This window comes from Ctenocephalides felis, unplaced genomic scaffold, assembly GCF_003426905.1.
Source record: "Ctenocephalides felis isolate EL2017-DRISC unplaced genomic scaffold, ASM342690v1 CF-g0.4_SCAFFOLD_00845, whole genome shotgun sequence".
Taxonomy (NCBI): domain Eukaryota; kingdom Metazoa; phylum Arthropoda; class Insecta; order Siphonaptera; family Pulicidae; genus Ctenocephalides; species Ctenocephalides felis.
This window is the reverse complement of record NW_020536999.1, coordinates 10,056,676-10,083,597: the sequence shown is the minus strand read 5'-3', so window position 1 is coordinate 10,083,597 and position 26,922 is coordinate 10,056,676. Positions and strand designations below refer to the sequence as shown.

Below are 26,922 nucleotides of genomic sequence, written 5' to 3'. Positions count from 1 at the left end.
TCTTTCTCACTAAACCATCTGGTGGCGAAACGTAGTTCATCGGGTTTGCTAGTTATTTATAATTTAATTATTTTTTTTTAGGTGATGCTGATGAAAATGTCTACGTCGTCCAGAGTGGTCTTTTGAATGTCACAGTCACCTCACAGGAATCTGGTATATTGTCTTTGAAATATGTCAGGCCTGGTGATTCTGTTACATCACTCTGAGTTTTACCGATTGGCTCACAGTAAGTTAAAAAAAACTAGTTGAAAGTGGCATTTAGCCTTACACATCTCTTTATTTCAGGGTCATCCTAATCCTTACAAAACTATATCAGCAGTTGCGATGGAACCATCTCAAGTTATAAAATGCCAATGTCTGCTTTTCAAGATATTTTCAAAGACAGCCTGATAGATTTGTTCGGGTCATGCAGGTAATAAAATAAAAAAAATATAAAAGTAATCCTCCTTAAAACAAATCTTATTTATTTATTTTTTATTTGTAGGTTATAATGGTACGACTTCAAAGAGTCACATTCACTGCGCTTCATCAGTATTTAGGATTAAGTTCTGAGCTCATAACATCTGTAAGTGATCAGATCAACAATTTTTTCAGTAACTGAATATCTTATGTTATTGATAAAATTATTTTTGCAGTCGTCTAGTACTGGAGGCAAACGTAAGGTGTCCCATATGCCGACAGCTGGTTTCTCGCCTGGTTCTCACAGATTGACCAGACAAACCACCAGGGAAAGACAGGACTACCGTAAGTTCAAAATATTGATAATTTATAAAACAAGTATGTATAATATTTATATGTGTTTTCCTATTTCAGATGAACCTAGTCAAAGCCGGATATCAAGAATTCCATCAGACTGGCACGAAGGATGTAAGTAATAAATAATTTATACCTCAATAGTAATTAGTTATTATATGAGTATTTTATATTTTCAGATACTCACCACAGGTTGTCTATGTCAGGCCCTGAACACATGCCAAATTTAGATCAACTTCTCAACCCACCGTTAACGGTATGGGAATAAATTACAACTTACCACCTTGGTCAAGTCTAACTAGAATTTTATTCTTTTACTCTTTAGCCAACTGATCATATGACAGCATCACTCGATGGTACTCAAACAGGCAGCACAACTGTGACCTCATCACAACAGGATCATCAGGTCTCGACTGGTGATGCTGGTACGGGAACTCAGGACTCGTTGCCTCATCAACCGTCTTGTGATGCTGAAGTCATGAAGGCTGCTGTTGAAGGGATTGCCAGAGAATTGGGTAAGAAAATAACAGTATAGTTTTATTAACTTCCCATGGAATAAGTTAGTAAACTAGTGCTGTATGGCATTGTGCTTTAAGGCAAATTTTTATTATTTTGTCACTTTTTGTCAGGTCTTAGTGGTGATAGAAGTCTGCTCGAAGGCAGAGTGGAAGTTAGAGACGTTAGTGCTGGAACTGTGCTGATGAGGGAAGAAAGTGCAAAGGTAATTACTATTTATAATATTGTCCTTTTAATATTTTAAAGTCTTCTTTTATAAATTTACCAATACTTTGATAGCAAATGGTGTAAGAAAATAATTCTTTATATTGGTGAAGGTTCTCTTCAAATTGCTTAATGTTCTAAAATTATAACTAACTTTATTTTTATTACTAAAATGAATTAATGACTTTTAGTTTCTTACTAGTAAATTTTTTAAATTATTAGCTTAGATTGTATTAAAAAAATATTGTTTAAGTAGATTTTTATGTTTAATCCTGTATTGTTTTTATTTACTTCAATTTAGATTGGAGAGTTTTTGCCACATGTTAGATATCAGCAGCAGGCATAGGATTTTTTTTAGTGGGGTTAATAATAAACATTCGAATGTTGCTTGTCTTACTAACAGATATTTACTTTGATTTAAACAATTTTAATTGCATGTCTAATATTACTAACAAAACAGTAACCATTCTTCCAACTAAGTAATCATCTACATCCAAAAATAATCTATTATATATTATATACAACCATCGATAATCAGAATGTTTGCAATATACCAATTCATTTTTGAAACTAGGAGTAAGTGGCATTTTGCCTTATGGAAAACTAACTATAACTGGTTGACAACTGGTTGAAATAATAGTTAGATCGAGTCAAACTATCACCAATTTATCACTGACAATGAGATAATAGTTTGTCAGCTACATTAAGTAAAAATATCTATAAATTTATTAATATAATCTCATTATTTCATTATATATTAATTTGTCTCAGATTTGTGAGTTTAATTAACCTGGTATTTTAGTGTAGAGACATGAATTTTGGGGCATTTTTAAATCTTCGTGAAAAAGTCAATACTTTTTACTATTAAATTATTTTTCCATAACTTATTTATGAACTTTACAAGAGTACAGAACCTAAAGTAAATACAAAAAAGGTTAATAATTTTAAAAATTGGCAGTTACAAAAAATTGGTACTTGACCTTGTTCACGATTGCAACCCTTCTAGTAGTCTATAATGAAAAATTAAAAAATAATATTAATCTAGAATGTTGTCGCACTAGGATTAATGGGGCAATTCTTCCATAACAGACCTCATAAAATAGTGTTGTCATGGCAACGCTATCTTATGATCGTTCTTGGCAGTGAAAATTATGAAAATGTCTGTCTATTTGCTGTGCGATCAGGCGCATTTTACATATAAAGAAAGCAAGGGAGAATGTTATGATAACTGCATCATCGAAGATTGTGTACAACAGAATTTTTTTTAAATTTTGAAAAATCCTTTCGTACACATTTTCTTGAATACAGTAGAACTCCAATTATCCGAATTAATGGGGACCGGGACCCATTCGGATAATCAAATATTCGGATAATCGGAGTTTTTTTTTAAAATTGCCATTGAAAAGAAAAAAAGTTACGTTTTGATATTGAACTATTTTTTATTGCATTAAATGAAAGAAACATGACATTTTCACATGTTTTAAATATAAATAAAATGTACTTAAACGAGTTAAAAAAAAAAAACTAGTGGGGTGGGTGGCATCGTGCCTTAAGGCAAATTGCTGGAACTTCCCGTACCGTAACGAAATGTTCGAGGATTACTGAATGTTTTCAAATAGATTATTATAAATATTGTAACATTGTCTAATATTTATAAATATTATATAAACTGAATTGCAGAGTTGAAATTATTTGTAAAGTATATTAGAACTATAGTCAGAATTAAAAATAAATATTTTCGATATACACAAAAACTAAAAAAAAAATGGGACAATTTTTTTTTCCAAATCGATTATTTTGTTAAGACAAGCAGAAAGTTCTTTGAATCATTTAAATCGGACGCTTAGTTCTCTCAAAAACTGCCATTTTTTACATATTTAGCTCCGTATCTTCAAAATGGCTGGGCCTGCCTTTGCCAAAAACTAATAAACACTTCTCCCAATCATTACTAATTGAATGTTTTTAGATCATTCAAATCGGATACTCCGTTCTCTCAAAAATACGATTTCTATTTTCTGCACTCTTTGCTCCGTATCTCCGAAACGGCTGGACTTGCCTTTGCGAAAAACTAATCAGCTCTTTTCTCTATCAATAGGAATCGGATGTTTTTTAAACCATTCAAATCGGTTGATCCGTGCGCCCTAAAAACGTGACTGGAAATTTGTATCCACAATACATACACACACACACACACACACACACACACACACACAAATCATTTTTCTGAGGTATGCCAAAACGTTCAGAAACCTTCAAAACGTCGAGAAATGTAAAAATTTTCAATTCCGATTTTCGGCCCATTACAATAACTTACCCTACGGGAAGTTAAAAAAAAGAAATGTACAAGTTCAGAAATAAAAATCATTGTTTTGTAAACATCTCCGTCAAATCAAAACAAACAATGTGCCTACACTGGCTTTGCTGGTGGAAGAATAATAGCGCACTTAGACTTTTTTTTGGACAATTTTTTTTTCTGAAAGTGATTCGGATAGTCGAAGTTCGGATAATTGGAGTTCGGATAATTGGAGTTCTACTGTATTTAAAATTTGAAAATATCCATTATCTCTACACTAGAATACCAATTATTTTTAAAAATATTCACCATTTACCAAAAACTTATTACTTAATAATTATATAAAAATATAAATTCATCCTTTATCTATTTATCCAGGAAATTGGTCTAATATACGTCATGTCAGGACACCTGACAGCCACCCAAAGACCTCTATCATCCCTCGCCCTGGCCAATACTGGTCCTTGCATGGCCGGAGGTGTGTCCATGGGTACTCAGAGTGGTGGTTCGGGTGCAGGAACCTCTGGTACCACTGGTGCCTCTCCTGGACCTCCGGAAGTCCATATGTTCAGTGCATACACTGGAGAGATGATTGGAGGATTGGCAGTTCTTACTGGGGAACCTAGTTTCTTCAATATTAAGGCGAAACATTCGTCGAAGATTGCTATTGTTTCTAAGACTACTTGCTATACGTAAGTGATAATGGTAATAAATATACTCTAAATTTTCCTTATTATTCTTCCTTGGTACTAAACACATTGAAAATGTCTATCTAGTTGATGTGCGTTCAGGCGTATTTTACATATAAGCAAACCTAAAAAGAAGTTTACGGTTTTATTTGTAATACTAGCTGACCCGGCAAAACGTGTTTTGCTAAGTAAGATATATTCTAAACAATTTCTAGAGAATCAAAATATTATTACTTTAAGTGTATAAGGATGTGTTGTTTGAATGCTACATATATGCAATGAGGTATTATAAAAACAATAAACCCCATTAGTTTGTCTATATTTTGTCAATACCATCAAACTGGAAAATTTATACACTTTTTATAGAAAACATAGTATAATCCATCCAAGTCTTTTTTTACCTTTCGACTTATTGATTACGTTTCAAGTTTTTCATATTCATTTTGGATTCTGAATTTTGTGTATAATTGTAAATAATACTACAGAGCTTATACAAAATTTTCAAATTTTTGCGAGGAGAGATTTTTTCTTTTTTGACCTGCTTTTTGAAAAGTTTCAAGTGACATTCGATGAATTAAAGTAAATTTAATAAAAAGTATATATGTAGAGCAGGGCAAGGCACAAAGATCCAATTTGACTTTGAGCAAATATAAACTATATTATGAAAACCATAACAATTATATCACAATAAATAACACATTTCAAACGAACAATTATCTGACTACGTTCAGTAAAACTGCCTTCTTCTTCATCATTGTAGAAATGTGCTTTTTTGATGTTTTTCAAAAATTTGTTATCTAGACTTTTTTACCCGGTAACTTGAAACGGACAGGTGGCAAAAAGGTTTAAAGTCTTATTATAATTTTAAAGGTATTTTACAAAATAATTACATTTTTAACTAATGCTAAAAAACTACCAACGTAAGAAAATACTTTTATTATGGATTTTCAAAGATTACCGTTTATCTCCCGATAGCAAAGTCATAAGAATCAAGGTTATAGCTGGTTATACATCTTTTTCCCTCTACTTTCAAATATTGTTGTTAAACCATGCTTAACTTTACTGGTTTTTGACACATCGGTGATGGACCTATTTAACCCCGAATATTCATATATTACTATCTATTCTTTGATAAATTCTGGAAAATTATAACTGGGAAAATGTTATTCGACAAAATGTCTCTTTGATCGATTCCAAATTTAGGTTTTGATTTTAAACACAAATAAAAAAATATTTATTCTAGAAAATGTTTTATAAATACCAATGAGTATATAATTATACAAATGAGATCTTTCAGAGCACTGTGTTTGAGAAAAATATGCCAAAAAGTGCATTTTCATATTAACATTTCAAAAAAGTTGATATTTTGAGTTTCTAATAACACTTATGTTATATAAATAAAGCTACAAACACAACTACTTACCACAATTTAATCATAATTAAATAATATTCACGTAAAACATCCTATTAAAAGTAATTGAACATCATCGGTTAAAAACGTTTCACATTTGACGTATTAGCCACCGTCCATTGTTTTATTTAAATTACGCTTCTACAAAAGTTTTCAAAGTAAAATTGTAAAGTTTCTACGCGATTTTGAAATAATATCTCTTCTTTCCGCCAACTTACTGATTGGTACGAATTTTTCAAGACTAAGACTGGCCAAATCGGTTTAACCGTTTTCGAGTTTTACCGAATCATTTGATCGTGAGCTCCATTTGTATATATAAGATTATTATTTGCCTTATAATATATATGTATTATTATTTTTTCAGCATTATGAGAGAACGTCCACACGTAGTACTGCATATTTCTCATAGCGTTGTAAAAAGACTGACTCCATTTGTAAGACAGGTATGTTACAATGAATTTTTAAATAAATTTCGATAAATAAGATTTAAGTCTATTTTTGTTATAGGTTGATTTTGCACTTGACTGGCAATTCATCGAATCTGGAAGGGCTGTGTATAGACAAGGCGATGAAAGCGATTCTACTTATATTGTTCTGTCTGGTCGTGTTAGATCTGTTATCAAACATGCAAATGGTAAAAAGGAACTTGTCGGTGAATATGGTAAAGGAGATATGGTTGGAATTGTAAGTATAAGGTTAAGGAATTGTTTTATGAAGTCAATCAGAATTCTTTATTATTGTAACTTTTGGAATGTCCATTGGAGAAACTTTCATTGATTATTTCAAGACTTTTTGTATATAAGGAAATATAATTATTTCATTCTTAGAATTAATCATGATAAATTAAAACCATACCAATACCAACTTAATATAAATCTTATCGGCATATGACATTTTTAGTTTAAACTAAGGTTACCTTTTTTATTGATAATTCATTTTTTTATCGATGCTTTACTAATTTTATTATTATCTTTTCCAGGTTGAGATGGTCAGCGGTCAACCAAGAGGCAACAACCGTAATGGCAATTCGAGATTCAGAATTGGCAAAACTTCCAGAAGGATTATTCAATGCTATCAAACTGAAATATCCAATTGTCGTATCAAGACTTATTAGTTTACTCGGACAGAAAATTATGGGTAAATAAATAAATCAAATTTCTAAATATTTGAACATTTTTTAGAATAGAGAAACTAGATGCAATATATAATTTTTTGTCGACGATTTCGGGAGCACGGATCAACCGATTTGAATGATTGAAAAAACATTTGAATTGTATTAATAGGGAAAAGTACTGATTAGTTTAAGAGAGGCAGGTTTAGCAATTGCAGAGATACAGAACAAAAAGAATTTCAACTACCAAAAATAAAAAATGAAATTTTTACATATCTTCACGTTTCAGAAGTTTCTGAACATTTAGGCAAACTTCAGAAAAAATTAATGTGTGTTTTTTTTTGTAAAGCGAACAAAATACTTTATGCATCCCAGACTAGGTCTTTTGTCTGGGTATGTCAGACACAATACCGCCTGGGTATAATACCGTTTAAAAACCGTTTAAAACCTCCGTCGTTAGGCAATACTTTGTGGGGGGAGGATCTAGAATGTTATCGTTTTTGCACTGATTTTATACTTATCTTTTAAATGTATGGGTATGTGTGGAGACAATTTTCGTCGACGATTTCGGGCGCACGGATGAACCGATCTGAAAAATTCGAAAAGCAATCGATTCTTATTGATAGGGTGATGTGTTGATTATTTTTTAGGAAAGGCAGGTCCATCCGTTACGGAGATACGGAGCAAAGAGTGAAGAAAAAGAAATCGAGTTTTTGAGAGAACGGCGTATCCGATTTGAATAATTTAAAAAACATTCAGTTTCTTATGTTAGAAAGAAGTGATTAGTTTATGCCAAAGGCAGGTCCAACCGTTTCGGAGATACGGAGCCAAATGTGCTAAAATGGGAGTTTTGAGAGAACTAACAATAAGCATCCGATTTGAATGATTCAAAAAAAAATCTGATTGTGTTGACAAACCGATTGCTTTTGGAGAAATAATTTTTTTTCTTTCAATTTTTTTTTTTTTTATTTCCAATGATTTTTTTTTGAGTATCGAAAATAATTCGGATTTTAATTTTAATTTTAACTAAATGCTTACTTATATACTACAAATAAATAATTTTAACTTTGCAATTCAGTTTATATAATTCTAATAAATATTGGACAATGTCCTTCATTTTAAATTCGATTAATACAGTTTTGTTTATTTACTTTTCATACAAACATATATAAATGTCATCGTTCAATTTACAAACTCTTATATTTTGTCTATAAAATACGAATATTGAACAAAGTTACAGTACTATAAAATACGAATAACGAACAAAGTTACAGTACTTATAACAATCTATTTGAAAACATTTAATATTTCTCGAACATTTCATTACGGTACGGAAAGTTCCACCAATTTGCCTCAAGGCACGATGCCATACACCACTAGTTACTATGTGTTATTAAATAGGTTTTAATTGTGTTTTTGTTTTTTTTCTCTTAGGAACTTGGCAAAATCCACAAATCCATAGGCCTTTGACTACGGGAGGAGAACGCACATTGAGACAACAGAATTTTTCTACAGTAGCCTTAGTTCCAGTTTCTGACGATGTACCTCTGACTGCCTTTGCTTACGAGTTGTATCACTCGTTATGTGCAATTGGTAAGGAGAATTAATGTCCTGCTACCATCAAGTTTAATCTATATCTTGAGTGTAAATGATATTTTGGATTCATGCCTGGCCGTTCTACGATAACAAATTTAATTTGTATTAAACAATATATAGCTGAGAATCTTGACATCAATGAACAAGTTGACGTTATTTACACTGATTTCAGTAAAGCTTTTGACAAAATTGATCATAACATTCTCCTTACTAAATTATCTAAGATTGGTCTTAATTCTTCACTTATTTATTTTTTTGAGAGTTATCTTCATAATCGTAAACTTATTGTCTATCTTAATGAATTCTTGAGCAACACTGAAAATATTAGTTCAGGTGTTCCTCAAGGATCCATTCTTGGTCCACTACTATTTATTATTTTTATTAATGACATTTCTGATATTATTAGCTGTCCACATTTATTATTTGCAGATGATCTGAAACTATATCTCAAAATAAATTCTATTGATGACTGCTTATTATTACAGTCTCAACTTGACCTTTTCCAATCTTGGTGTATCTATAACAAATTACATCTAAATATATCAAAGTACAAGATTCTTAGTTTTACACATAAGCGCGTTCCAATACTTTTTGATTATAAAAATTCTAACACCAGCATTGATAGATGTAATAAAATTTCCGATTTAGGTGTTCTATTTGATTCTGGTTTGTTTTTCACAGATCATGTAACTGATATTAGTAATAGAGCACATCAATCTTTAGGTTTGATACTGAGAAATTGTAAACAATTTAAGTCTATCAATGCACTTCTTTGCATGTACTATTCTATTGTACGTTCAAAATTAGAATACGGTTCGATTATTTGGTATCCTCATCATATCAACAACTCTGATGTGATAGAGAATGTTCAGCGAAAATTTCTGAAATACCTTTATTATAAAACATATAAAATTTACCCTGAACGTGGCTTTGACCACAACACTTTACTAAAATAATTTGGTATTCCTTTTCTTGCCTCACGTCGATTTATCTGTACAATTATGTTCTTATTTAAGCTTTGCAATAATTCTATAGATAGTCCTCTTATTCTCAATCAACTATCCTTTAATGTTCCAAGGCTATCTTCTTGAATTATTTTTCAATTATCCTACCTCTAAATCTAATTCTCTCTTAAATTCGCCAATTTTACTTATGTCCTCTAACTTTAACTTAATTAATAATGAAATAGATATTCACAACACTTCACCTAATCAAATAATCTTCATCTGTACAAGTTAACCGTTTTATTTTCTTTTCAAGCATCTCATTATTTTCTTATTCTGTTTATAAATATTATTGTCACATTCTGCATTATATGTAATTTTATCTTAAGCATTTTATGTTACTAACTATATATTGTAATTTTGTATATATTTTAGTTGTTATTCATTATGTAAAATAATTGTATTTTTGAGTCCTCTTGGAGAAATCTGTGGGCTATATATTTAAATAAATAAATAAATAAATATTTATATTTTCCCCTTCTAGGACCAACTCTAAGACTGACTTCAGAAGTAATGCGCAAGACTCTAGGAGCAGGCATAATGGATGCCAATAGTGAATATCGCCTGTCAGGCTGGTTGGCACAGCAGGAGGACCAACACAGAATGTCTTTGTATCAGTGCGATAATGGACTCACACCCTGGACACAAAGATGTGTCCGACAGGCTGATATTGTGCTGATTATTGGTTTGGGTGAAAGAGCACCAAGTGTTGGAAAGGTAATAGAATTTTATTTTTCATTAATACCAATACCTACCATTGTTATTTATTTTATTGTATTTTCAGATTGAGAAAGAGATTGAACGTTTGGCAATGAGAACACAAAAGGAACTGGTCTTGCTCCATCGAGAAGTCTTAGGTGCACCTTGCAGACCCCAGAACACAGTTGCGTGGTTGAATATGAGGAATTGGGTTTCTTCACACCATCACATACAATGTCCAAAGAGGATGTTTACTAGGAAAAGCCAATATAGAATCGTGAGTATAAATGAAACTTTTGAGATATAGAATGCGCTTTACTAATTTTTTGTTTTCTTTAGAATGAGTTGTACTCGAAAGTCCTGATGTCAGAACCAAATCTCCATTCTGATTTCTCAAGATTGGCACGTTGGCTCACCGGAACTTCAGTTGGTCTGGTTCTCGGTGGTGGTGGAGCCAGAGGTGCAGCTCATGTTGGAATGGTCAGAGCTATACAGGTAAAAAAATACTATTGAATAATTAATTTCTGTTTTATATATTTTTCTCTGAAAGATCTCCTTAGCATCATTTGCTTGTCCTCTGAAAATAAATGTAATTATCTAGTTACAAAGTGTGTTAATTTTAACAAACTGTATATAAGGTTAATAAAATATTAACTTTTTTTTTTATTTTCCAGGAGGCTGGTATACCGATTGATATGGTAGGAGGTGTAAGCATAGGATCATTCATCGGAGCACTGTGGTGCTCTGAGAAAAATATTACGACTGTCACACAAAAAGCTAGAGAATGGGCTAGGGTGAGTTCTTATTTTGCTCGATTGATTTAAATAAATATTTTACCTTACAAAAGTTTAATTTATTTAACTATTTTTAACCAGAAAACTAACCAGTGGTGGAGAACCTTATTAGATCTCACCTATCCCATAACCTCAATGTTTTCCGGAAGGGATTTCAATCAGACAATTCGAGGTACATTTGGGGACACTCATATCGAAGACTTGTGGTTACCATTCTTCACACTCACCACCGATTTAACAGACAGTTGTATGAGGGTGCATAGACACGGTAAGTCATTTATTTCGATTTAAACTTGATTTTGTTTGCTTGGGATAAATAGTTTATTAAGAGATATGTTGGGAATAAATAGTACTAGTCAACAAAAAATATAATTGGCAAATGTTTTGCATTACGATTAAAGATTTTCTTTACCAACGCATTTAAAGATTAGTATTTAGGTTCTATAGGTATGTTTTCAGCACCAGGGCAAAAAAATCAATAATGAAATTTTTTGCATATTTTTTCTTTTAAATAGTTTGGTATTACCTTAGAGAAAAACTAGCTGTAAGTGGAATTCTGTTTTAAGGCAATTAAGGCATCGTGCCTTTAGGCAAATTCCAGGAACTTTCCTTACCAAAAATTATTATTTTTTTAAAAACGTTTAACATTTTTGAAAAAATTTTACTTCGAAAAAATAAGATTTTTGAGAAACTATAAATTGGACAAAAAATTATTTTTTTTGAAAAAAAAAAAAATTAAAAAAAAAAAATTTAATTTTTTTTTTTGAAAAAAAAAATGTTCTCTTTATTTTGACATATTTTGGAAGATCTGAACTTTTTTTCAAAGCAATCGTACTGCTTTAACTGCATAGAGACAAAATATAAAGCGCGTAAGCGCCGCGTCGCTGTCTAACGGATAAACATTGGTACGGAACCCACAGGAATGTAAACAAAATTTATACTTATTGTTAAAATCTCTATAAAATATCTGATAATTTGATGTGCATATGTCTAATGATCATTTTTGACCGCCGAATGGCATTTTTTTTTACTTTTTTTGTTATATCTCCGAAACCGCTAGACCTGCCCCTATGAAAATTTGATTAATTCTTCATCTTGTCAATACAAGTAAAATGTTTTTTGAATTAATAAAATCGGATGCTCCGTTCTCTTAAAAACAGAGGTAGCGTTTTTGGCACTTTTTGCCCCATATCTTCGGAACGGCTAGACCTGCCTCCGCCAAAAACTAATCAGCACGTCTTCTTATCAATACGAATCAAATGTTTTTTGAAATATTCAAATTGCTTCATCCGTGTTCCCGAAATCGTCGACAAAAATTTGTATCCGCACACACATACATACTACGCACACACACACACACATACATCCATTTTTTCTAAGTTATGCCAAAATATTCAGAAACCTCTGAAACGTAAAGATACATAAAAATTTTCATTTTCGATTTTTTTGCGATTACTATAACTTACCCTACGGGAAGTAAAAGTTTCTATGTGTGTTTTTTATATAGCAAAGGACATGCCTTAACGAATACCAGGCTAGGTCTTTTGTCTGGGTATGTCGAGCTCAATACCGCCTGCGTGTAATATCGACTCAATTCTTCATGGGGGGAGGTTCTAGAATGCTATGTGCTTAATTATTCTTTTCTCCTAATTAGTGTCATTTGTATGCATGTGTATATGAATGTATGTGTGGATACATTCTTATATCAACGATTTCAAGAGCACGGATCAACCGATTTGGATGATTCAAAAAACAATCGATTCGTATTGATAACAAGACGTGCAGATTAGTATTTGGCAAAGGCAGGTCTAACCGTTTCGGAGCATAACTGGCAATTCAGTTTATAATAGAGAACGGAGCATCCGATTTGAATGATTCAAAAAATATTCTACTTACCTTAAGGCAAAATGCCACTTACACTTAGTTACAATTATAATTGTTGACAAGTGCTATTTATTTAATATCTCGACTAGAGTTTATTTATATCCGGGCTAAAATTAGGGGCATCTTGTAATAGAATGAATATTACACATTACACAGTAGAACCCCGTTAAGACGATTTTGCCTCGCACTATTTTCCGCATAATACGCCACCAGAAAATTGTCTTAACGGGATTTCACTGTATGTAAAAAATTTCTTCACACGACAAATTTAATATATAGAATGTAGATTTTTCTTCGAATTAGAAAACAAAATTGTTTGTTGACAGTTTGGTACAATTTGATTTTCACGTATTAGTGTAGATTAGTTTTATATATTTTTATATATATACTTGGTGTTAACTAATGAGTTAATGAAGCCAGAATTAATACAGTTAAATTTTTGTTTTTCAAAATTTAATCAATTATTTTTAAGTATAGTTTGTTCGGCTTTGTAGATATTTTTATATTTTTTAGTTGTGTTTGTACATCACTCATTATGTTTTGTAGCTAAACATTTATTCATCAACTTATTATAGGATCATAAATATATATATATATATATATATATATATATATATATATTCATGCATATACAAATGTATATGGCTTTTATGTATATTTATTTCAATATTCGAGGAAGCAATTATTTTCCTTGTCGCTGAGCTTGACCAATGGGTTTTCGTACCAAAAAAATACTACTGCATTTTTTTATGTTTATGTTGTGTTTTGTGATTTTGTTTTGAGTTTTCTCTACTTTCTATCTTCAATTTTTTTTCTGTTCGAATAGCTTATGATTAGATTTCTTTCTTCGATGCAAAAAATACTCACAGCCTCGAGTGACAAATGTAATATATTTATAACACTTATATTGTAATTAACATTTATAATTTGTTAAAAATATTCTGAATGTTATCGATTAAAAAATTGTGTCATTATACAATTTGTCACTCGTGGTGAAACATTTGCATACTTTTTTTACCTCGCAACTCATTTTTCTCAATTCTTTATGAAATCTTATTTTAGCTTTTTTCAGGATGACTTTTCTCCTCTACTTTTTAAAGTGCAGATTTTGACAACGTTCATAAAATTCACAAAAAATTCTTCAAACGCCCAACCATACGTTTTATGTTATTTTATTTATTTTTTTACAAATTTTGGATGGTAATTTTTCAATATCGCGTATAAAATTGTCTAGTAAATTTTGTATAACATTTTCGAAATGAATTTTATTTCTGGCTTCTTTTAATATTACATTTTAATGTTGTAAGTAAAATGTTTTACAGGTGCGCATTAATATCACATATAAATATATATATATATATATATATATATATATATATATATATATAACTATATAAGCATGTATCATATGTATGTAATTAATATGACTTATATATCTATAATTAACATAAATGACGAGGGCTGCAATAAATTTTTTATAAAATATCTTATAAATTATTAATATTTAAAAAAATATTATATTATACTTATAAAAATGATTTCAAATGCTTACATGCTTGCTATCATAAAATATTACACAAAAATACACAAATTATATGTGCTTTCTCTCATAACGGCATGAAAGACAAAATAATCATTGTAATTATAAGTATTAACTGAATGCTTATTAAAATTATATATACATATATTGTTATTAACATTTAATTATATGTACGTTCAAATTTGAACTTAAATTTTAAAATTTGAGTGGTTTAGTTACATGAGACTCTGGAACAACTATTTTTGACTTTTGTTTAAAACAAAGTTTAATTTAATTTAATTTGTTTTACCAAAAGCTTGGAGTGTCAGTATGTATGATTACTTTTTTTTTTATCAAAATCAAGTTAAAAAAGCGTCAGATTTTTTTAATTAAATATTTACTTTACATCAACTGTCATGCACTAATTTGAAGAAAAGTCGACACAACAAACATTTTGTACAAAATTTTGTAATCATTTTTTACAATTTGTTATGTGAGTTAAATTTTATATTTAACCTTTGCTTCAATATAAATTACTATATTTATGTTAAGAGTTTATTAATCGGTCATAACATTAAAGTCATGAATTTTATTAAAAATTAATTCTAAATTTTCTAAATTTAGGATATAGTACTAGTCTTCATTCAGTGGCACTAAAATTAAATTTAGAAACTAAAATTGGTAAAAAATTTGAAAAATTGCAAAGGAAAAAGTTATAATTTGTTTATCCTCAAAACAGAAAAAACAATAATATATGGTATGCAAAATCTGTGGTATGTAAAATTTTTGTATTTTTAATAATTTTTCAAAATTTTACTAAAATAAACTTTTTTACAAAAGGCACTTCGGGGTGTCCAATAATCACGTGTTCATTTTTTAAGGATTTTTGGATCTTTTCCTCCTTTCGGTGATTTGTGGTGATATTCAAAACCACCTCTCCCTCCCCTAACAAACATTTTTTAAAATTTTTTTTTAAATGTTTAGATTTAAATAAAAGTCAGATGAAAAATAAATACACATGATATCATACTGTACATCTTCCCAAACGTGATACTTCATGATTTTTGTTAAACAAAATTCAATCCATCGGGAGAGTCCGCGATTGTCGTCGGCAATGTTTGCTCAGACATATGACGTCACAGCCCCCTTCTATTTTTGAGCACGTATTTTGCACTCGACTAGCTGGCCATGGTCTGTATATGCTGATCATGCATATTGCACACTTGTTTTTTTGTAAATAATGTTATTTAAAAAACAATATGTTATAAATACAATAGTTTTAATGACTGTATTACCATACAATGGATTGTTGTTTTTTCTGTTTTCGATATTAGAATAAGCAAATTATGATTGCCTTTTAATTTGCCTCTTGTAGTTTTTCAACTTGTTAAATTGTTACATATTTTAGTTTTTAAATTTAATTCGGGTTTCACTAAAAAAAGGTTAGAACTATAGCCGAAACGTATAGATTTTAGATTGAACTTTAGACCCAAATATTTATGTCAACGTTGAATTTGAAATTATACAATATATTTTACAACTATCATTTCAAACTATAATTCATATGTTTTTTTTTAAAACATTTTGCCATATTAATGGGGTAATTCTGCTGTAACAGAGCCCATAGCATGGCTATCTTATGCTTACTGCTTGGTAACTGTGAGAAACTCTCTTTATTTGCCGTGCGATCAGGCGTATTTTACATATAAACAAACAAGGCATGATGTTATAATAACACAATCAGCGATGGTGCAGTTATGATAACATTCTCTTTTGTTTAGTTTATATGTAAAATACGCATGATCGCACGGCAAATAAATAGACATTTTCATAACTTTTAATATTAATAAATAAACATAAGATAGCGTTGCCATGACAGAATTATGTTACGGCAGAATTGCCCCATAAGTATCCAAGTCGAGAGTATCATAGAACTACATTACATTTGGGTTTTGTATCCTTTTTGTATTTTTTAAATTTAACTCACATACCTACGAATTGTATAAATGACCTTCGTCTCAAATCACAATACTTCTTATTACCAATTTATTCATCGTTAATATGAATCGAGTGTTGCGTACGTTACCGTTACGTGACTGTTACGTTACCGTTACCGTTACCTGTTACGTTATTGTTACGTTGTCGTGATCGTGTTTGCATCCAGGTTCGCTGTGGCGCTACGTCCGCGCATCGATGAGTCTGAGCGGCTACATGCCGCCCCTTTGCGATCCCGCCGACGGACACCTGCTCATGGACGGAGGATACGTCAACAATTTACCAGGTATACAAGGATAGACGGAAAAGATCATAACAGACAAATGTTGTGGCAAGGCCATGCTACGCTCCGACTTGCATACATTATGCCTCATACTGAATACTGTCAAAATGTCCATGTATTTGCTGTGCATACAAGCGTTTTACACATAAACTGCAACGTCACTCGTATGTTATGAAGCTGGGTCAGAAACATACTGTTATCTAACATCGTTTTGGTGACATTGCTGCGGTTACAAGCTTAGGTTTTCTATGTGACAACCTGAGAAATACGCCTGACTGCACAGCGACCACAAGGCTTTTGTCAATATTTAGAACGATTTTGTATGGAAAGTTTTTCATAACATAGCCTTGCCATAACATTGGTCTCTGAGAGATCAATTTTACCCGAAAATTGGCAGTCCTTTTGGAATTACATTATGCACGAAGGCAGGACATCAGATTTTTTGTGTCGGCATTATTATAAGTGTAATATCTATTCTCGGTTACATGCTTTAACCTTTATGGCAAAACTTAGGTTTTCTCGCATTAGCATTCTCTTCGTTAAAAAATATTATTTTAAGTGCAATTGCTATTCTGGGTTACATGTTTTATGTTACATTGCAAGTAACAGATGTTCAATAACTTTATTTGAACGTCTTGTTTATTAACTTCACGAAGGAGAAGTTTATGTTTACATAAAAAAATCCGATTCGCTAATTTTATGTTTTCTTGACGTTTCAAGTCATTCTGATTCGAACGAGACCAACATTTGGAAAAAGTATGTGTGTGTGTATGTGTGTGTGTGTGTGTGTTTAAAAGATGATGGACGGTAGTGTGGGATTTCCACCCACTAAAAAACCTCCTCTCCTCATTTCCCCGCATATGATCACGAGGAAGGCTGGGTCGGAACCGCGTTAGCATTTCTTCAACCCAGTCCGTGTTGCGTCACATGACGTTAGCTCCTAAGTTTATTGGTCCCTCTCGGCGATTTTTGCTGTCAAGAGGCGCCGTGCATAAGCTGCTACCTCGGCCCAGTTTTCCTTGCTTTGCAGCATAGTATTTACAATGTTCTCGGGATTAAGGGCCCTTCCCAGGGACAATTCGGTGTCAGCCCTGAAGTTCTTCCAGCGCGTGCACTTAAAAAAGGTGTGCTCAGCATCGTCGGTTTTTTCCGGACAGTATTTGCACGTCGGTGATGTGTGCAAACCGAACCTGAAGAGATATGCATTGAACGAGCCATGACCCGTCATCATCTGAGTTAGAAAGAAGTCTGTTTCGCCATGCTTCCTGTCGAGCCAGGCCTCGATATTAGGGAAATAGTGTGTGTGTGTGTGTGTGTGTGTGTGTGTGTGTGTGTGTGTGTGTGTGTGTGTGTGAACAAACTTTTTGCCGTAAATCGACGTTTTCTCAAAAACAGCTGGGCCGATTTCAAAAATTTAACAGCCATTCGATATATCTCGATGAGGACTAGCGTTTATCAGTTTTGCGCTACGATCAGCCGAACCGTTTCTGGGTGAATGGCAAAAAAGTGAAAAATTTTTCGTCCACGTTTTAGAGCCCACAGTTCTGAATCGATTTTGAAAATTCAAAAACCGCTCGAAAGATATTCGTTGGGAATCGCGCTGATTAGTTTTTGGTAGAGATCGGCCGGGCCGTTTTTTGTGTTAAAAGTGTTAAAAAAATTTTTTTCGACGATTTTTTTTTTTTTGATGGTAGATACCATAGTCTTATAGATCATACTAAAATACTACGGTCCTACGGCAAGTCGTTTAATTTTAAAAATTCGTCAAAGTTTGCAAAAATTAGTGTCGTTTTTTTGGCATTTGTCAAAATTAGAAATTTCATCGACGTTTGCTCAAAAACGACTGAACCGATTTCAAAATTTTCAAAGCCAATCGATGCATTTCGGTGTGGATTATTATTTCTCAGTTTTGTGCAACGATCGGCCAAGCCGTTTCTTTGTAATTTGTAAAAAAGTGTTAAAATTTTCGTCCACATTTAAGCTCATATTACAGAATCGATTTGAAAAAATATTAGTTGGGAATGATACTGATTAGTTTTAGGTGAAAATCTACCGAACCGTTTTCTTGTAATTAACTGTTGAAACAAAAATTGAAGCCGATTTTTATGGAACTTTTTTTGGCGATATATATCATGGTCTTATAGAACTTATTGAAACATTACGCCCTTACGACAAGTAGTATAATTTTAAAAATTCATAAAAGTTTGTTAAAATCAGTAGTTTTTTTGACCTTTGATAAAATTAAAATTAGACAATTTACTTGGTATAACGATAGAGTTCTTGGTTTTAATGAACATACTGAGCCATTAAAGTCCTACGGAAACTGGTTCAAATATAATAATTGTCGATTTTTGAAAATTTGCTTTTAGAAAATACTCCGAGTTAACGTGTTCGTTCGTTTTCAATGATGTGTAATAAATCCACTTGGAATACTTTCAATCACTCATAAATTAATTTATTTTTTTATTGATTAAGTCGATTATTTACACATATCGAGGAAGTTCATGTAACTTGTCTCAAAGCAAAAAACCAATACCAACTAGTTTTATTTATAAGTGAATCAGTACCAATCATTTGGAACTGCTTAATTTTATCACTTAAGTGTTACCTAAGACATAAAACATGTATCCGAGACTTTAATATTGCACTTATATTAAAATTTTGAACGAGACAAGTGTGAACTTTATATTCGGCCTTCGGCATGATGTAATTCCAATTCTCATCCCGATTCCATCCCCAAACAATTTATTTCAGCATTCAGAGTGGTAAGGATGGTAAAACCAAGGTAAACTTATTTTAATGATTTCTATATTAATATTTTTTTTATAATAATAAGTTAACGATTTTTTGCGAGCGCAACTCACTATTGACACACACACTCATTATTATATATGTATGTACTATCTAGAAGTTAGCCAGAAATAAATGTTCGTATTTATTTATTAATTTAAGATTAAATTTAATATTATTATTATTATTAGCAGGTAAGTGTTTCTCATATTTATTATTCATTTTATTTCTATTTTGGTGCTGGTTTTTCTCTACACTTTGCAGTCGGTAAAATTTTCTTCATGGACACATTTCTCTGGCGCACTGGATTTTCATAATTTTTTTCTTGTCCTGCATGTTTAGTACTAACTTTTTTTTAGTCGATTGTCGAATGATAAAATACGTGTTGTCAGAATTTGTTCTACGGTTTTTAGTCCAGGTAAGGGAGAGTCTGTAACTATTAAGAGGGTATTCTAGTGTACAAATTCAAAAACGTCGAATTTTGTTTTATTTCATATTTTCAAAGTTTAACTATCTAAGAATATAGGTACGAGAAGGTTTTTGAAAATTTGAATTATTTTCGGAGATATAGGCATTTTACTGACTCGGTCTCCATACAGGTTTGGCTTCACGCAAAACTTTAAATGCGTTTTTCTCAGAACAGACTTTTTCAGTACTGTTGACACGATTTCTCGAGTTCTACTCGACCGATTCACTAGTAATGTTCAGAGAGTCTTGTTTATAGACCTATCTGTAGCCCGAATTAGCATCATCCCCAAATTCCAATTTTTACTATATTTAAAAAATTCGAGAAACTCAAAAAAACAGTAAAAAAGACACTTTTTTTCAAACAGTCGCCAATTTGTAGAAAAAAATTTACTCATCGCTAGTTCGGGCGATTGCGACATCATTGTAGATTAATAATCTTTTTATTTTTTGCATTTCCGATGGCTAGAAGGGCTGAAATCATGTCAAGACTGTGGTGCCAATTTTTTGAGACCACCCACTTCATCAGCTGCCAGTTTTTACAATTTTCAACTTTTTTATTTTTCAATTTTTGTTTTGTATTTTAATAAAATTAATAAACAAGTGGTAAAAAAATGGATAGTAAAAACATTCAATGCTTTCTTTTACGACACTTTAAAAATGACTTAAAATTCATCGCCCTACACTAGAATACTCCTTTAAAAACGTTGATATTTCGTTAAAGTGACGTTGCACGTGGCAGTTACGTAACCTGAACGTCACTAAAGTGATTTAGTTTTTTTACACGAATAAGTAACAGTATCGTTTTTGTTAGAAAATTGAGAAAACTTGGATATGTTTTTGATATTACATCATAGTTGGATGAAATTTTGTGAAAATATAGAAATTATTTTTGATAATAATGATATAAAACCCTTGTATAATTTATTATTATATATTATTATTTAAAATTTACAAAATGTACGTAATAAAGTTGGACGATACAAAATTTAGATTTCGAATAGTTAAAATAAATTTAATATTTCGTGTTTGAAAATAACTGCTCGTGACTATCTTTTATCATTATTGACAAAGTTAGTTAAAATTTTGGAAGTTTGTCTTTAAGGGGCACAACTAGTGTGAAATTTTCAAAAAATCGAATTTTCAAATTTTCCATATTTCGATAGGTTATACCTTTAAAAATAACATACCAAAATTTTAAATCGATATCTTAAATAGTTTTTGAGTCACAGCCATTTAAAGAGTATACATATAGTATGTAGTATAACGATTATTTTATCTTTAAACGCGTTTTCATCGAAACAGCATTTTCCGAATTTGCTGCAGCGATTACTCAAAAACAAATGATCTGATCACTATCAATTTTTTTTCACATGTTCTATATATAGTTCTCCGTGAAATAAACTATCGATTTTTTGATCAGATCAAAAATCGAATTTTGGCAGGCCAAAAACGACCAAAATTTTGGGTAAAATTCGACTTTTTTTTTAAACGCCGCTATTTTGTTAATTTCTGATTTATTTTTTTCATCGTAGTTCATTTTATAGACAATATTATCTAGTTTAACGAGATTTTTTTTTAATTTCATCCACGTAGAAGGCCGGAATCACTGCAGCAGTGAAGGGCCTTTTTTTTGTCGCGCCGTTGGAGATCGATGATAACTTAAAAAATATTTAATTTTTTTCTTCAAAAATTTTACTATGTATTCTTAAAACATGTGTAAATATAATCTTAAAATTTTGAAATGATTGATAATGTAGTTGTTTTAATATAAATTCCCAAAAATCGCATTTTTTTTAGGCGGTTACACTAGTTGTGCCCTTTTATCTTGGACGTGTGTATTTTGCCACATAGAAAGAAATATTAGAAGAAATATTAGAAGATCTTGATAAAATTATATGAACACACTTAACGATTTATATATCATTTTATTCGTAATTTTATTCTGCATCTTTCGTACAAACAAAGTTTTTTCGTATCTTTTACGGTTTAGATAGTATAGAAGTACTGCCTTTCTCCGGATAACAATTTTTCCCCATAACTTGGGTAAATAATCGGTTGAATACATCAGACTCTCCCCTTCGCCCTTCGTCTAATTGATTTTTTCCACTTTCCCGATGTTGGTTAAGCTCGGCAACAACTCAAAACTTCAATTTGCAAATTTCTTCGAGAAATTACTTTGTGTCCTGATAAATTTCTATCACTATTTCATTCCTGGTGCCATCAGGAATCGTTTGGCGTTACGTTCGCGCCAGTATGACAGTTGCGGGCGTCTTTCCGCCAATGTGCGACCCTCAGGATGGACATTTGTTGGTCGATGGGTGCTATGTGAACAATGTACCAGGTAACGAGAAATTATTAGAATTATCTACATATATATAAAAATAAGTTGGGTTTTCCTTCATGACGATGTAACTCCTGACAAGAACGCACGAATCGATTTCGACAATTTTGCATTCGTTGGAAAGGTCTCGGGCTCCGCAAGGTTTATAGCTAAGAAAATTAGTGGTGCATCGTGGCATCGTGCCTTAATGCAAATTGCTGGAACTTCACGCACCGTAATTAAAAATTCGAGTAATGACATTAGTGAGAATTATCAGAATTATGTTTGGTTAAGTCAACGAGCAATTCTGGCCGCAAAGAATGAAACTGAATTTCACCATTTAATCAAAAATTGCTGGCGATTTGGTGACATACCAATGATTCCGACTGGTCTTTCGTTTGACTTTGACAATTAACAAGTCGCAAGACCAATCGCTCAGTGTTTGCGCGATAAATTTCAAATAGATTATTTAGAAAATCATTGTTTTTCACATGGGCAGTTATACGTTGCCTGTTCACGAGCTGGAAAACCATCCGCTTTGTTTGTGTTAACGTCAGACCAAAAAACAAAAAATGTGGTTTACCAAAGAGCACTTCAATGAAATGGATAATTTGCGGATTTACTTTCATTTACTTGGAGAAGTTCAACTGAAAAACACTTCATTTTTGTAATCGAAATAAATTCATTACTGTCGTGCAATAAAATCAAATTTTTCCTTTTCAAATATAAAACAAACAAAAAATTTCTTCATTTTTCTCACGAAACCGTCTGGTGGCGAAACGGAGTTCGTCGGGTAAACGAGGTAATAACAGAGTTGAAAGAGGTAGTTCGTAAGGGTTTTAATAAAACTCCAACAAGCAATTCTCAGAGTTACACCTCAGTTGTGGGACTGTTAAAATTAAAAGGACTGCCAGTATATACACAGGGTATTCCAGAATTTCTAACGGTTATTTTTGGATGTGGTAATATAATTTAGTTATTTACCGTCACGGTTCCATAATTAAAATGAACAAAAAGGATAAACATTGATCACAATAACTAAAAAATTGTCATAGTTTGACCAAAACTTTAGGTTGCACTTAAAAGCTCATAATTTTCAAAGTGCATGGATTAATTTTTTTTTCATGTTTTAACTTCCCGTAGCGTAGTTATAGCAATGGGCCGATTATCGAAAATGAAAATTTTTGCATTTCTCGACGCTTTGAAGTTTTCTGAACATTTTGGCATACCTCAGAAAAAATGGATGTGTGTGTGTGTTTTGTATTCGCATTTTTTTGTCCACGTTTTCTGGCGTACGGATATTTCATTACGGTACGGGAAGTTCCAGCAATTTGCCTTAAGGAACAATGCTATACACCACTAGTTTACGATTACGGTTTCAAAGTTTAAATGAACGAAAGTAATAAAAATTGATCATACTAACTGAATTATTGTCACAGTTTGATCAAAGCTCTTAAAAGCTCATAATTTTCAAAGTGCATGGATTATTTTTTTCCAATTTTTGACATCTTTGTTTCGGCTTGACGTTGAGTTCTGGGATACCCTGTATATATAACTGGATCTAAATAGACTTAAACAGCGCAATAATATTATTAGCTCACAGTGATCGCCATAATCGAGTATAAAATATGATGGTTGTTTAATTTTGAAATTTCTGTACACAAAAACTTTTTATTACTCAAGAAAGAGCAAAAATATTTCGAAGTTAGGTACTTTTGGTCACTTTAGTAAGACCAGGAAGTCCAAAACAGATTAAGCCAGTGACGTACTAAAAACATTATATTTTTTAAAATCAAACCTGGTAACTTTGGTCTTTCTAGTTGACTAGGAAGTCCTTAACCGATTAAGGCAGGGATGTACCCGAAGTATTATATTTTCCATGTTTGAATCAGATGTCTTTGGTCTCTCTAACTGACCAGTAAGTCCTTAAACATTTAAGACAGTGATGTACCAAAAATATTATATTCTCCATGTTTAAATCAGATGACTTTGGTCTCTCCAATTGACCAGGAAGTTCTTAACTGTTTAAGACAGTGACTTATCACACATATTATATTTACCATTTTCAAGTCTGAGTATTTTGGTCTCTTAATCTGATGTGACCAGAAAGACTCCCGCCAAAACAAATTATGGCAGAGGCAAGACTCTTATTTTTTTCAAAAATCTGGCAAAAATCTGGTAATTTTGGTCTTTACAACTGATATGACCAGGAACTCCAAAAACGATTAAGGCATTGACATGGTCGATTCTCTAAAAATGTTGGCTGCATCTTAGAAAAATAGGTAGAACATGAAACTTTGGGTTCAAAAAAAAAAATTATCCTTCATGATAAACTTAGCAAGGTTTAGAAAAACAAGTGAAACAAGCATCATTGAGTCCAAAAATAAATTACATTGCTAAAGGAATGCAGGTTTTTTCTTCATGATAATCTTAACGGTTGAGGAAAATAGGAGTTGAACAAAAATTTGGGCACACAAATCAATTTGAAAGAATAACAGTATCAACACTAAGGGCAATACAATAGTCATTTAGCAAACTAACAAATTTTTCACAACTACACACCATTGTTATATAGTATTGAAGATTAGGAGCTTTTGTGATTGTAGTATTGACAAGGAATAAAATTTGATGTTTAAATTTAACGATGATAGTGCTTTATAGTAACTAAGATGTTGCAAGAAATTATGCAAAAGATGAAATGAAAAGATTTATTTCTGGAAAAAAGGTTAAGGTACTAATGAAGAAATACCTGCAAATAAATAATTAGACACAACTAAAAAAATACTCTAACAAATTTTCCACAACTACACACCATTGGGATATAGTATTGAAGATTGGCAGCTTTTGGTAACTGTAGCATTGACAAGAAATAAAATTGGGAGTTTTGATGAAGCTTGAAAATGGTATTTTCTTACCTAACCAATTTTCAAAGAAAAAGAACTTTTTTAAGGATCCAAAGGTAAAAATGCTCCGAAACGTTGATTGCAGAAAATAAAGTAAAAAGATGACATGGAAAGATTTAATTCTGGAGAAAAGGTGAAGATACTAACGAAGAAATACCTTCAAATAAATTATTAGGACTACCTTGGAATGCTGGACTATTCAGAATGTTAACCAAAACTAAATTTGAAAGGTAGATTATCTAGATACTAGATTTAAGGGTAGTTAACCATCTTTCTAACCACATAACCATTCAGTTCCATCAAAACTCTCCAGAGACTTTTGAATTCATCAGCATCAAAGGGATACACCGTTCAATATTGTTGTCGCAAACTATTTAGTCGTTTCAGTAACGTTTTTGAATTCATTTTGCAACCAGCTTCAGCTAATTTTCTTGGAAGTAGTGCAATTTGAAAATCAAATTATAAACCAGTTTTGAAATTGGTCACTGGCGAAAAACACTTTAGGACTAACCTGATATCATTGCAAGGCATTAGGAAATAATTTAAATAAAAATCCGTTGTTCTGTGATCAGTTCACAGATTTGCTTACAGGTCTATAAATATCTAATAGAATATATAATCAAGTACACTATTGTATCACACCTTTTATATTTAAAATTATTATTATTGTATTGATAGAACAGATATGAGGGATGATATACCGCAGGTAAAAATCCGAACAAAATCGAAAGTGCACATTCATAATTATTGCAATATATGTCTTTATACACACAATGCCCAAAATAGTGATTGCGCTCCTAAAAGTCTTAACTTATTTATTTAATTATTTTTTAACTTATTTATTATTTTTATTTACAACAATCTTTTACCCTTTAGCCGATGTGATGAGAGCTCAAGGAGCTCACAGCATTTTAGCCATCGATGTGGGTTCTCAAGACGACACCGACTTGACCGATTATGGTGACAATTTATCAGGCTGGTGGCTTCTGTGGAAACGATGGAACCCCTTTACGGAACCCGTCAAGGTTCCCAATCTTCCCGACATACAGTCCAGATTGGCATACGTTTCATGCGTGCGCCAGTTAGAGGTAATAGAGGAAAAAACACATGAACATTTACAGATATGAATTTTATCTTATTTTTTTCCTTTAGGAGGTGAAAGCCAGTGACTACTGTGAATACCTAAGGCCTCCGATAGATCGATACAAGACTTTACAATTTGGATCATTCGATGAAATCAAGGATGTCGGATATAGGTATGGAAAGGCTTATTTTGAAGACCAACGCAAAAGTGGAGCCTTGCCGAAATTTAGGAGTGGAGCTGCTAGTAATAATAGGACTGCTGAACCAACGCAACCTGAGTAAGTAGAAATAAAATAGTAGTGTATGGCATCCTGTCTTAAGTCAAATTGCTGGAACTTCCCGTACCGTAACGAAATATCCGAGAAATTTTAAACGTTTTCAAATATATTATTACAAATACTGTAACTTTCATTATTTTTGCTATCTTGTTATATCTGAGCAAATCAAATGTAAATTATAAATCATAAATCAATTTATCTCCAGAACATCAACAATCGTCATTTCATTTCGAATTCAATTAAAAAAAAATAGTTACCTAATTTGCACAAAATTGAAAAAGTGCTCCCGTATAGTCACAGTCTAAACGCACTTGCAAATAATTCTGTGT

General features: G+C 31.7%; 1 pseudogene; it reads left to right on the top strand.

Moving 5' to 3' along the window:
* LOC113377701 overlaps positions 1-26,922 on the top strand; it is a 30,932-nt pseudogene that overhangs the window by 1,552 nt on the left and 2,458 nt on the right.